The sequence below is a fragment of the Octodon degus genome, unplaced genomic scaffold (genome assembly GCF_000260255.1).
Source record: "Octodon degus isolate 3935 unplaced genomic scaffold, OctDeg1.0 scaffold00032, whole genome shotgun sequence".
Taxonomy (NCBI): Eukaryota; Metazoa; Chordata; class Mammalia; order Rodentia; family Octodontidae; genus Octodon; species Octodon degus.
The window spans coordinates 19251983-19263174 of NW_004524608.1; positions in this window are offsets into that span (position 1 = coordinate 19251983).

An 11192-nucleotide genomic window follows, 5' to 3' on the forward strand; every position below is an offset into this window, starting at 1 on the left:
CCTACCTACAATATATAAATGGCAATGGAATACACATCTATGACAAAACTAAACATAAAAGAAGGGATACAAATGAAGGACCATTTTGCATCTGTATATACAAATAGTTGGGATAGATGTACAGCTACTTTCTCTTAATTCAATGAGAAGAAAAATTTGTACTAGTAGTGTTTGGACAGGATATCATGTCTGCATGTTATACTATGAAAACCACTACAAAAACAATAATATTCAGTGTATTAATTGTTGAAATGGTCCTATTAATTTCTTTTGATACTGTCTCATTGCTATTTTTTTTCTCAAGAAAATTAACAACAACAACAAAAATCATAAAGATGCCCATCATCTGAGGAATAGATGAAAAAGATGTGGTATTTTTATGCGATGAAGTCTTACTCAGCTATAAAAAATGTTAAACTCAAAGCCTTTATATTTAAGTGGATGCCACTTGAAGATGTACTCATAAGTGAAATAAACCAAACCCACATGTATAAGTATCATATGCTCTCCCTAGTATAATTACACAAGAGAAGAATACAAATAGAAAGATACAACACAATTAAAAGGAAAGTGAGAGCTTGAGGATTGTACAATGAGTGAAGGGCAAGGAGAAAAGATGGGGAAAATAACAGGGGCAAAGCCATACTTTTATACACACAAGATGGGTAAAGCAATGGTCCTGAGGGAAAAAAAAAACAACAGCAGGTTTTTAAAACTAGAAATTAATTGGTAGGATTCTCACCTTCACTAACTCTATATGCTAATACCTGTGAATTAAGCAACTGCACTGAAGATAGTACTATATAATAGAAGCATCACTCTTGAAATGTCTGTCATTCTGGTCTTCTAAATGCATATGATTGTCATGACATACCCATTGTTGCCATACTGTCTCTCAAGTAAATTAAAGAAAAAACCAGGGTAAAAAATGAAAAAAGGAGACAAGAAAAAAATATGTCACAGGACTGTCCTGCTACAATGCTATATATGGTTAGATTTCTAAATTTCTGTGTAAAAACATGAAATTGTTTATTCATATTTTAAAAATATTTTTTAAATTTTTTTCTCCATATTCTGTAGAAACTTTTATTCTGTGGAAAGTTTAACATATCAGTGCTAGATGGAAAATACCTCTTCCATGGTATGCCTAAGATGGTTGATATTTAGACAGATAGTGAGGTTAAACCCAATGGCATATGTTGTAGGATAATAATGAGATTCTCTCCTGGAGGGTTAACAACCTAAGTTTGCAGACCAAAAATTAGAGATAGAGAAGGGCTACAAGGGTAGCCCTAGCTTTTCAAAATTTTGGCCCTAGCCTTTCAAGGTCAGTGAAGCCTCAGGCAATAGAAGAACCTATACTATAACATCATGTAACTCAGTTGTGTCCCAAATTTTATGATCAAGGAGATTATGGGGCTACAGAGGAAAGTAATCAATGATGTAGCATGTGCTTAATACAGTCACATGGAGAGAAAACATTCTCTCAGACTTTCACAGAGAGAAAATTGGTCAAGCAATGGCAGTGACTCATCCACATGGCTAACACTGAAAAAGGATGTGCAAACTGTGGCACAGGGTTACAGGATAAATCCTGAGGGGAATGGACTGACCTCATCAAATGCAAAAGTTACATTTCTTTTTGTGTAGGTCTTGCTTTATCTTGTTCTTAACCGCCCAGCAAAAATGTATAAAAACAAGGTATAAAGAGTAAAGCCATATTAATATGGTGAACTGTGAAAGGCTCAAGTCAAGAACTTGTGACATTGTCAGCCTATGGATGACCCACTACTATTATGGACTGCTGGACTATATTGGATTATTTTGCTGAAATCACACACCTACAATATTTAAATGGCAGTAGAATACCCATCTCTGACAAAACTAAACAAAAAAAGGGAATACAATGGAAGGACCATTTTGTACTCATATATAAAAAAAATACTTAGGATAGATATACAGCTACTTTTTCTTAATTCAGCGAATAGAAAGATTTGTACTAACAGTATTTGGACAGGATATCATATCTGTATCTTGTACTATGAATAACTACTAATATAAAATATGCAATGTATTAATTATTAAAACTGTCCTATTAACCAGTTTTGAAACTCTCTCATTGCTATTTCTCAATAAAATTTTTAAAAAAATCTCTCATAACACATGCAGTGTGGGTCCACCCTGCCAGCTCCAAAACTGGATGCAGTGGCACATGCCGGTAATCTCTGCACTGGGGAGGTTGGTATTGGAGGAAAAGTAAGAATCTGAACATTTTTTTTTGTTTTGTTTGGGTTTTTTTGTTTATTTTTATTTTATTTTAGTTTTTGAGGAACCAGGGATTGAACTAAGGCCCTTGTGCTTGCCTGGGAAATACTTATTCTACTGAGCCATCTTAGTGAGACACAGCATCAAGTAAATATGTTTTTTAAAAAACTAAATTTACTATTCATTTATTAGGTATAGCTTATTATTTGTTGTTATTTCAAGTAGTTGACTCAATACGTGAATGCTCATTGTTGTAAATGCCTATGTCATTACTTGTGGTCATATTTCATAGTTGGGATATTGAAATGTAAGATTTCTTTTCCCGTACTTAATTGTGATACAAAATTGTTAATTGAAAAATGTGCTTGCCATTAAATTAGTGTGAATACTGGTGAATTGAGTATTAGCTCAATTTTATAAACTCAGTTTATATTAAATAATGATATGAAGTAAACCTGTCATCAAACAATACCAGTCCTGCACCTTTAACAAAACCTGCTAAAATTATTAGAATATATACTTTGTGAAATCTGGAAATTAGTCAAATGTTGGTAGCAACCCAGAAAGCATTTATGAAAGAAAAACTGATTAATATTGGTAAAAACTGCAAGCTTTATGGAGTTTTAACTTATTCTCATCTCTTGTCCTAGTTCACAGGTCATCTAGTCTGAGGGGCAAAAAAAGGAACCTACATTCTCAGTACCAAAGGCCTAGACTCAGCTTCATTGCCAATGTAGTAACATTATTTGATTTGTCTGGTGTCTTGTGGACCCAATTGGAAAGGCTTGTCTTTATTTGACTGGACTTAAGCTTGTCCAATGCCAAAAGCGTTTTTTGAACAGGGATTGACTGAAAATATTTGCAAGCAAGCATTTGATTTGTGATACCAGAGGCAGGGGCTAACAGTTGAGAACACAGTAAACCAAAGGGCTTATAAGAAAAAACTGAGGAATGTAGCATCCACAGGGGCTTTGAAAGCCTCTCCTGTATTCTTGGAAATCTAGAAGGTACTGTATTTGTTTAGGGCTATGTGCATTATTTTGAAGGATCTGAGAATGCCTTTGGCCCCTAGCTCTGGCTCCCTTTGAGCCCTACAGAAGCAGGAGGTAGAAAGAAAGGAAGAGTTGAAGATGTGCCCTAGCATATACTCAAAGCTTCTCAATAAAGACTGCTGGCTTGGGGCCATCAAGATAGCCCAGTGGTCTAAAGCACCTGCTTACGAAGCTTAGGCAAGTAGAGGGATCAAGGTTAGATCCCCTGCACCAAAGGCTGCATCAGCAAGACCCAAGTCAGGCTGAAGAAGCCACTGGAAAAAAAAAGACTGCTGAATTTATTTTATCTAGGGACTTAAGGAATTTCTGCCTAGGACTGGAGATGTAGTTAACTGGCCTGTAAGCAGGAGGTCCTCCTTTGCTTCCTGGTAGCAAAAAGAAAAAAAAAATGAAAAGAAATTTCTCTCTAATCCTTAAGTGATCATCAATCTAGATGAATAAAGATATTAATTGCAAAAATTAAAACTTTATAGAATAATTCAGAAGTATTATTAATCAAAGTGATAAATGGTGAAGCTTAACAAACAGTTAAAGAATTAATAAACTGAATCAGACACAACTCTTCCAAAGTAAGGGGGAAAATATTCAGAGACAATTAATAATCTAATAACAAAGCCTGACAAAAGCATCAGAAGAAAATCAAACTACACATCAGTATCTTAGAAATATAGAAACTGAGCTGGACAGATAGCTCAGTAGAATAAGCACTTGCCTATCATGCTCAAGGTCCTGAGTTCAATTCCCCAGTAGCACAAAAAAGTAAAATAGAATAAAATAAAAACAAAAACATATACTACTTCCAAGAAAATATTACCAAAACATTTCAAAATATATCAATGAAGTATAAATCGAGACCAACTGAGATTGATGTTTTAGGAATTCAATTGTATTGAGCTATGAAATCAATAAATATAGCATGCTGTATTTTTAAGCATGCTGTATCAATAAAATAAATAACAATAAAATATCAGTATCTTAATAAAAAATTAAAGAGTAGACAGTTGGCATAAACTTATGCCTATTTAGGGTAAAGTATTAAAAAAATAGAGATAAAGGGAAATTTCCTGAACTTAACTTAGGGCACCTTTTAAAACTTATATTTAATATAATAGTTAAGATGAAAGGCTTAATGCTTTCCCTCTCTAATTAGGTTTTCTACCAACACATCTTTCATTTAAGATTGTAAGAATTTTCTAGTCAGAGAAATACAAAGAAAATCACTGGATGAGAGATACAGAGAACACTAAGAAATCCCAAGTTTTACAGCTATTACAAGAACTCAACATGGATATGCAAGATTAATACACAAAATCAATTGTGGTTTTATATAGTAGCAATTCAAACTCCTAAAATAAAATTCTGTTTATAATTGAGTCATAAGGAATAAATACATAAATAAATAAAAACAATAAATTTACCTCAAAAGTGCTCAAGTGGCTGCCCCTGCCTCTGGCCTGTACCACTGGATCACGTCAGGCTCAGTGTCTCACATGTAACTTGTGCTGGCCTCATTTTCCTGATGCTCCTATCTCAGCCTCGCAAATGCCAGAATTCCATGAGTCACCAAGATGCTAGAGAATCCTGGTGCCCCAGGAATATAAGAGTTGCTTTCCATGTGCTGCAAACACTGTCAACTGGACTGGGCTTCCTGAGTGACTGGATCTGTCCTGCTACATGCTGAGATCCTGGAGGATGAGCCCAAATTGAGCACCCTAGTGGGAGTGTGATGGTTGTGTTGTGCCATTTTCTAAACATGGGAATGTCAGTTAGTGGATAAATTTGGTGAAATTGAAGAAAAACTGGGAAGCAAGTGTGAGAGAAATGCAGCACACCCTGTCCTTAGGAAGCACAAACTCCCTGCATGTTGCAGCTTTCTCCACTGCACAGAGAAATGTGCAGCAGGAAGCAGGCAAGGAGATCAAGAACAAGAACATTATTGAGAACAATGGGATGCAGCATAAAACCTCGCCCTGTATTCCCCACCCAGCTTTTCTTTCCCCCTACCACTCCTTCCCAAGCCACACCTTATCCCCTGACACTTGTCCTCCTGCATTCACTTCAGTTTGTTGAATGAGTAGTGGGGAATGCGGGGATATGGGGACTTGGGAAAAGGGAAACTGGGTCTGTGCAACTACCTGAGCTTTGGGGATGAGCTTTTAGTAAGGATTCTTCAGGGTGCTGTTCTTGGGGATGAAAACACTTTTTTTGGATGGGGAGCTGCTGCCCCTCACTCTCCTCCTGAAACAAGCCAGGACTCTTCTGGAGCCTTTGGAAACCTTTGCTGAAATTGACACAAGTCATAGTTTCCTCATCTGACCCAGTGTCCTACTTCTCTGGGTTTCCTAAAGAGACTGGGAAGGACTCCTTGCAGTTTCTCTTTGGTATCTGCCAAGAAAAGAGGGATGAGTTAGAGAAATGCAGCCAGTATTCACTCATTATGCAATGCAGACCCTTGAATAGAAACGGCTCAACTATAAATACCCATTTTCAAAACAACACTGAAGCACAAAGATACTAAAAATATTCTTTTTGACAAAACATAAGGATTAGGTCTTTTCTTTATCCCTACCCTCCATTTCTCTCTCAGCACTCATGGTGTCTTTTGACTCCTGTTGTTCCTATTCCTCTTTTCCCGTGGGCATCCTGTCAGCACCCAGGGGCCAGCCCTGAGTCACAGAGGGCAGGGACACACCATCTTGTTTGTCCTAGCAGTTCCACAGGGTCAGTCCTCTCCTCTCCCAGAAGGCCCCTTGTGTTCATACCAGCAGGCTCATCTTCCAGGAACATCTTTAGCATCTTTGAGAGATGGGAGACCTCTATGTTGTCCTGCAGTTTGCTCACAAACAATTGCTCCTGTGTGTGGTGGCTTTCTGAGGGCACAGAGCTGGCTGAGGATAGCAGCTGCTGCCCAGCTGGACAATTTCTCCCTTAGTTTTGACTTTGCAGCAGTGTTCACTATGAGCATCAGGTTTCTGATATTCCTCAATGTTCCCTGTTTCTTCCTTTTTCTTAAGCTGTTTCCCCTCATTCTCCTTGGAAGTGTGCAGAGTGGTGACATTGGGTGTTACATTTTCCTTTTTTTTTTTTTTTTTTTTTTAACCAGGGATTGAACTCAGGGCTTTGCACTTGCCAGGGAAGTGCTTATTCCACTGAGCCATCTCATTAGCTTCTATGGAACAGGTATTTTTGAACTAGTATTGATATGTTAAACTTTAAGTCTCTACAAATTATGGAGAAAAGATTAAAAAATAAAAAATATAAATAAACAATTACATATTTTCACACAGAAATTTAGAAATCTAACCATATACAGCATTGTAGGAAGACAGTCCTGTGAAATTTTTTGTCATACCCCTATGTCTTTTTATCTATTACCATATTTTTGGGTTTTTTTAAACACTGATTTGAGAGACAGTATGGCAATAATTGGTATGTCATGACAAGCAGTATGTATGTAGAAGACCAGAATGATGGGCGTTCCAAGTGTGACCCTTCTATTACATATTGCTTTCTTCAGTACAGTTGCTTAGTTCACAGGTATCAGCATATACAGTTAGTCAGGGTGAGAATCGTACCAATTCACTGCTAGTTTCAAAGACCTACTGATGTTTCTCAGGATCATTGCCTTACCCATCTTGTGCAAATAAATGTATGGCTTTGCCCCTGTCTTTTTTCCCAGCCTTTCTTCTTGCCCTCTACTCATTTTCCAATCCTTAAGTTCTCTCTTTCCTTTTAATTGGGTTATACTTTTCCACTTTGATTTCTACTTTAGAGTACTTATACTAGGGAGAATATATGATATTTACATATGTGGGTCTGATTTATTTCACTTATGAGTATACCTTCAAGTGGCATCCACTTAAACATAAATGTTCCAAGTTCATCATTCTTCATAGCTGAGTAATACTCCATTCTATAAAGCCACATGGTTTTCATCCATTCTTCAGGTGATGGGCATCTTGGTTGTTTCCAAGATTTGGCAATCACAAATTGTGCTGCTATAAATATAGGTACTGGGCTGCTCAGTGGTCTAGAGCACCTACTTGGAACAAGCTTAGCAAAGCACAGGGACCGTGGTTCAATCCCCAGTACCACATGCCAGCCAGCCCCGCCCCCTGGTGGGCTGAGCTGGCCACATACACAAACACACACACACACACACACACACACACACAAATAAATAAATAAAATTAAAATAAATTAAATGAATAGAAAGATTTAAAAAATAAATAAATAAACATAGGTACACATATATCACTATGGCATGACATTTATGGTTCTTCCGGGAAAATTCCTAATATGGTGATAGCTGGTTTAAACAGGATTTCCAGTCCTAAATTTTAAGGAGTCTCCACAGTGTTTTTCCATAATGGTTGCACCAGTCTGCATTCCCAACAGCAGTGGAGAAAGTTTTCCTTTTCACCATAGCCTCTCCAAAATTTGTCTTTGGTTCATTTCTCTATGATAGCCATTCTTTCTGGGTTGAGATGATATCTCATTGTTGTTTTAAATTGCATTAAAAGGATGGCTAATGATGTGGAGCTTTTTTTCATATATTTATTTGCTTCTTTAGTTTCATCTACTGAGAAGTGTGTGCTTATCTCGGATGCCCATTTCTGCATTGAGTCTTTAAATTTTTGGGCCCTAACATTTTTCACTTCTTTACAGATTATAAAGAGCAGACCTTTGTCTGAGTGCTTATTTGTCAAGATTTTTTCAAAATTAGTGGGTTGCAATTTCACTTTGTTGGTGACTTCTTATGATGTGCAAAGACTTTTCAATAACAGAAGGTCTCAGTTGCTAATTCTTTCAAGAATTTCCTGTGCAATTAGACATTTTTTTCATGAACTCATTGCCTACCCCTATGTCTTCAAGAGTTGTTCCTACTTTCTCTTCCAGGAGACGTACCATTTCACTAAATGTTTAGATCTTTAATCCACTTTGAGCTTAGCTTAGTGCATGGTGATAGACCTGGGTCAAGTTTCAGTTTTTGGCATGTAGAGAGCCAGTTTTTCCAGCACCAATTGTTAAAGAGGCTATCTTTCTTCCTGTGAATAGGTTTTGCCCATTTATCAAAGATAAGGTGCCTGATTTACTGTATTCTCTTTACTAGGATTTTTTGATATATGTCAATGTGGAAAATTGGCCTGTAGTTCTGTTTTTCAGTTACGACTTTCCCTGTTTTTTTTTTTTTTTTTTTTTTTATCAGTGTAGTACTTGTCTTCAGGAATGATTTTGTGAGGACTGCTTCCTTTTTAATTTCACTGAAGAGTTTGGGTAATATTGGGATTACATCTTACATAAATTTCTTATAGAATTCAGCTGTGAATCTATCAGGGCCTGGACTTTTCTTTGTCTGTAGGTTTTTTTTACTACATTTCATATTTAATTGGCTGTTATTGAGTTATTCAGAGTTGTTACAACTTCTTGATTAAGTTTTGGTAATTTGTACCTTTCCAGGAATCTGTCCATTTCATCTGTGTCTTCTATTGTGTGAGAGTAAAGATTCTCAAAGTAGCTACAGACAATCTTCTGAATTTCCACTGGGTCTGTGCTAGTTATACCCTTTTCATTATTTATGGTTTTTATTTGAATTTTTTTCATCTTTTTGATGAGGTTAGCTCAAGGCTTAACAATTTTATTTACTCTTTCAAATATCCACCTTCTTGATTCGTTATTTCCTTGAACTGTTTGCTTTGTGTATGTTGAATTAATTTCTGCTCTAATCTTTATGATTTCTTTCCATCTTTGGGCTCTGAGTTTGGTTTGCTCTTCTTTTCTAATTGTTGGAGGTGTAGCATTAGGGTGTTTATTTGTTCCCATTCTGTTTTCCTAATGTGTGAGTTCACAGCTATGAATTTTCCTCTGAAAATGGCTTTTATCACATTCCATAAATTTTGATAATTTGTGCTTGAATTTTCATTGAATTGCAGATATTGTTGAATTTCTTGTTTAATTTCATCTGTGATCCATTGATTGCTCAGTAGAGTGTTGTTTAATTTACACATATTTATGTGGTTTTTCTGTTTTCTTGTCTCATTTTTTTCCAGTTTCATTGCACTGTTCTCAGATAACATGCATAGGATAATCTCTGTTTTCTTGCATATACCTAAGTATGATCTATTGACCAGTAAGTGGTCTATTTTAGAACATGACCCATGTGCAGCTGAAGAAATGAATATCCAACTGTGTTTTTGTGGAACACTCTGTATATGTCCACTAAGTCCATTTCTTCCAAGCTCTCATTCAGTTTTGCTACTACTGGTTTGCTAATTTTTTGTCTGCTTGATCTATCTTTTTGTGATAAGGGGGTGTTAAGGTCTCATGTTAAGACTGTGGTATTGGATATTAGATTTTTCATGTCCATTAATATTCATCTTACACAGTTGGGTGCTCCCCTGTTTGGTGCATGTACATTTATGAGTGTTACATCTTCCTCTTGAATTTTTCCCCTAACCAGTATATAGCGGCCACCTTTATTTCCTTTGATTATTTTCCTTTTGATGTTTAGACTGTCTGAGAACAGGATTGCTACCCTTGCTTTTTTCTGATGTGTTGGGGCATGTAATATTGTATTCCAGCCTTTGACTTTCAGCCTATGATTTTTTTTTTATTTGAATTAAGTGTGTTTCTTCTATACAGCATATTGTTGGATTTTGTTTCTTAATCCACTGTACCAATCTATTTCTTTTAATTGGAGAATTGAGTCCATTTACATTGATGGTTATAATTGAGATATATTTATTTACGATTGTCATGTTATTTACATGTTGTTGTTTACTCTTTTTCTCCTTGGGTGTTTCATTGACTACACTTTTTTCTAAACACTTCTCATCCTTCTCTTTGTTACTCCTGTTTTTCTGGATTTCCATGTAGTGCTCTTCTTCCTTCATTCACATACCTACCTCTTGGCTTTCACAGCTTTCCCTTCATTTATCAGTTCCCTGACTCACATTGAAACATCTCTCACATTCTTTGTTTTGCTCCTTATTTTTACTAACATGCTGTTCTTCATCTTTCTTTATGGTTTCTGAGAGCACAAGCCTCAGAACAGGCCAGCCATCAAACTGGTTTAGCTCTAGTTTTCTTCTAAGAGTAATATTACTCCTCTGCAGCTTTTTGACAGTGGCCACCTCCTCTGCTCCCAATTCCTCAGTCTCTGACTTGGTGTCCTCATTTCCTCCCCCATTGGCTCATGGTGTGCACATCTGGGTCAAGATTTCCTCAGTGTCACATTTGTTATTCTTGCCTCTATCCAGAACACATGTATCTTCTGGCTCTCCCATGGGAGGGATGATGATGTCCACAGACCTGTCAGACATCCTACTACAGTGGTTGTTGTGACACCCTGACAAGTGTACCCTTTGGAGGATGTACTTCTCTTTTGGGACAGTGAGTGAGACACGAATATCAGGTGAGAAAAGAGGAGACCACTATTGTAAGGATCGAGTCTCCATGAAGGAAGACCCCAAGAATCCGTCTCTCATGCAAATCGCAAAGTGAAAGCTTTATTATCCACGTGCACGCAGGGCAGCCTGCACACACAGGAACAGAGCATGCCTTGAGCATGGAAGGCACAGTTTTTAAAGACAAAAACCACAATATGGGGAGGGAGCAAGCAAGGTACAGAAGCAGATCGCATTGGTTAGTTTAGGTAGACCTTTACAATAATTGGTGGGTTTGAGAATATATGACTTTAAAAGGAAATTAAGAAGGGGCAGGTAAAGGGTAACTATGAACTAATTTTATGAATCAACTCTGTGGTTTTGGTGGTATTTCAAGCACAAGTGGGTTCAATTGAACATTGTGACCTATAACAATGTCCTAAGCCCAGAGGTAATGTTTTTGAAGTTTTGTCTGGGTTGTTTTTTTTTT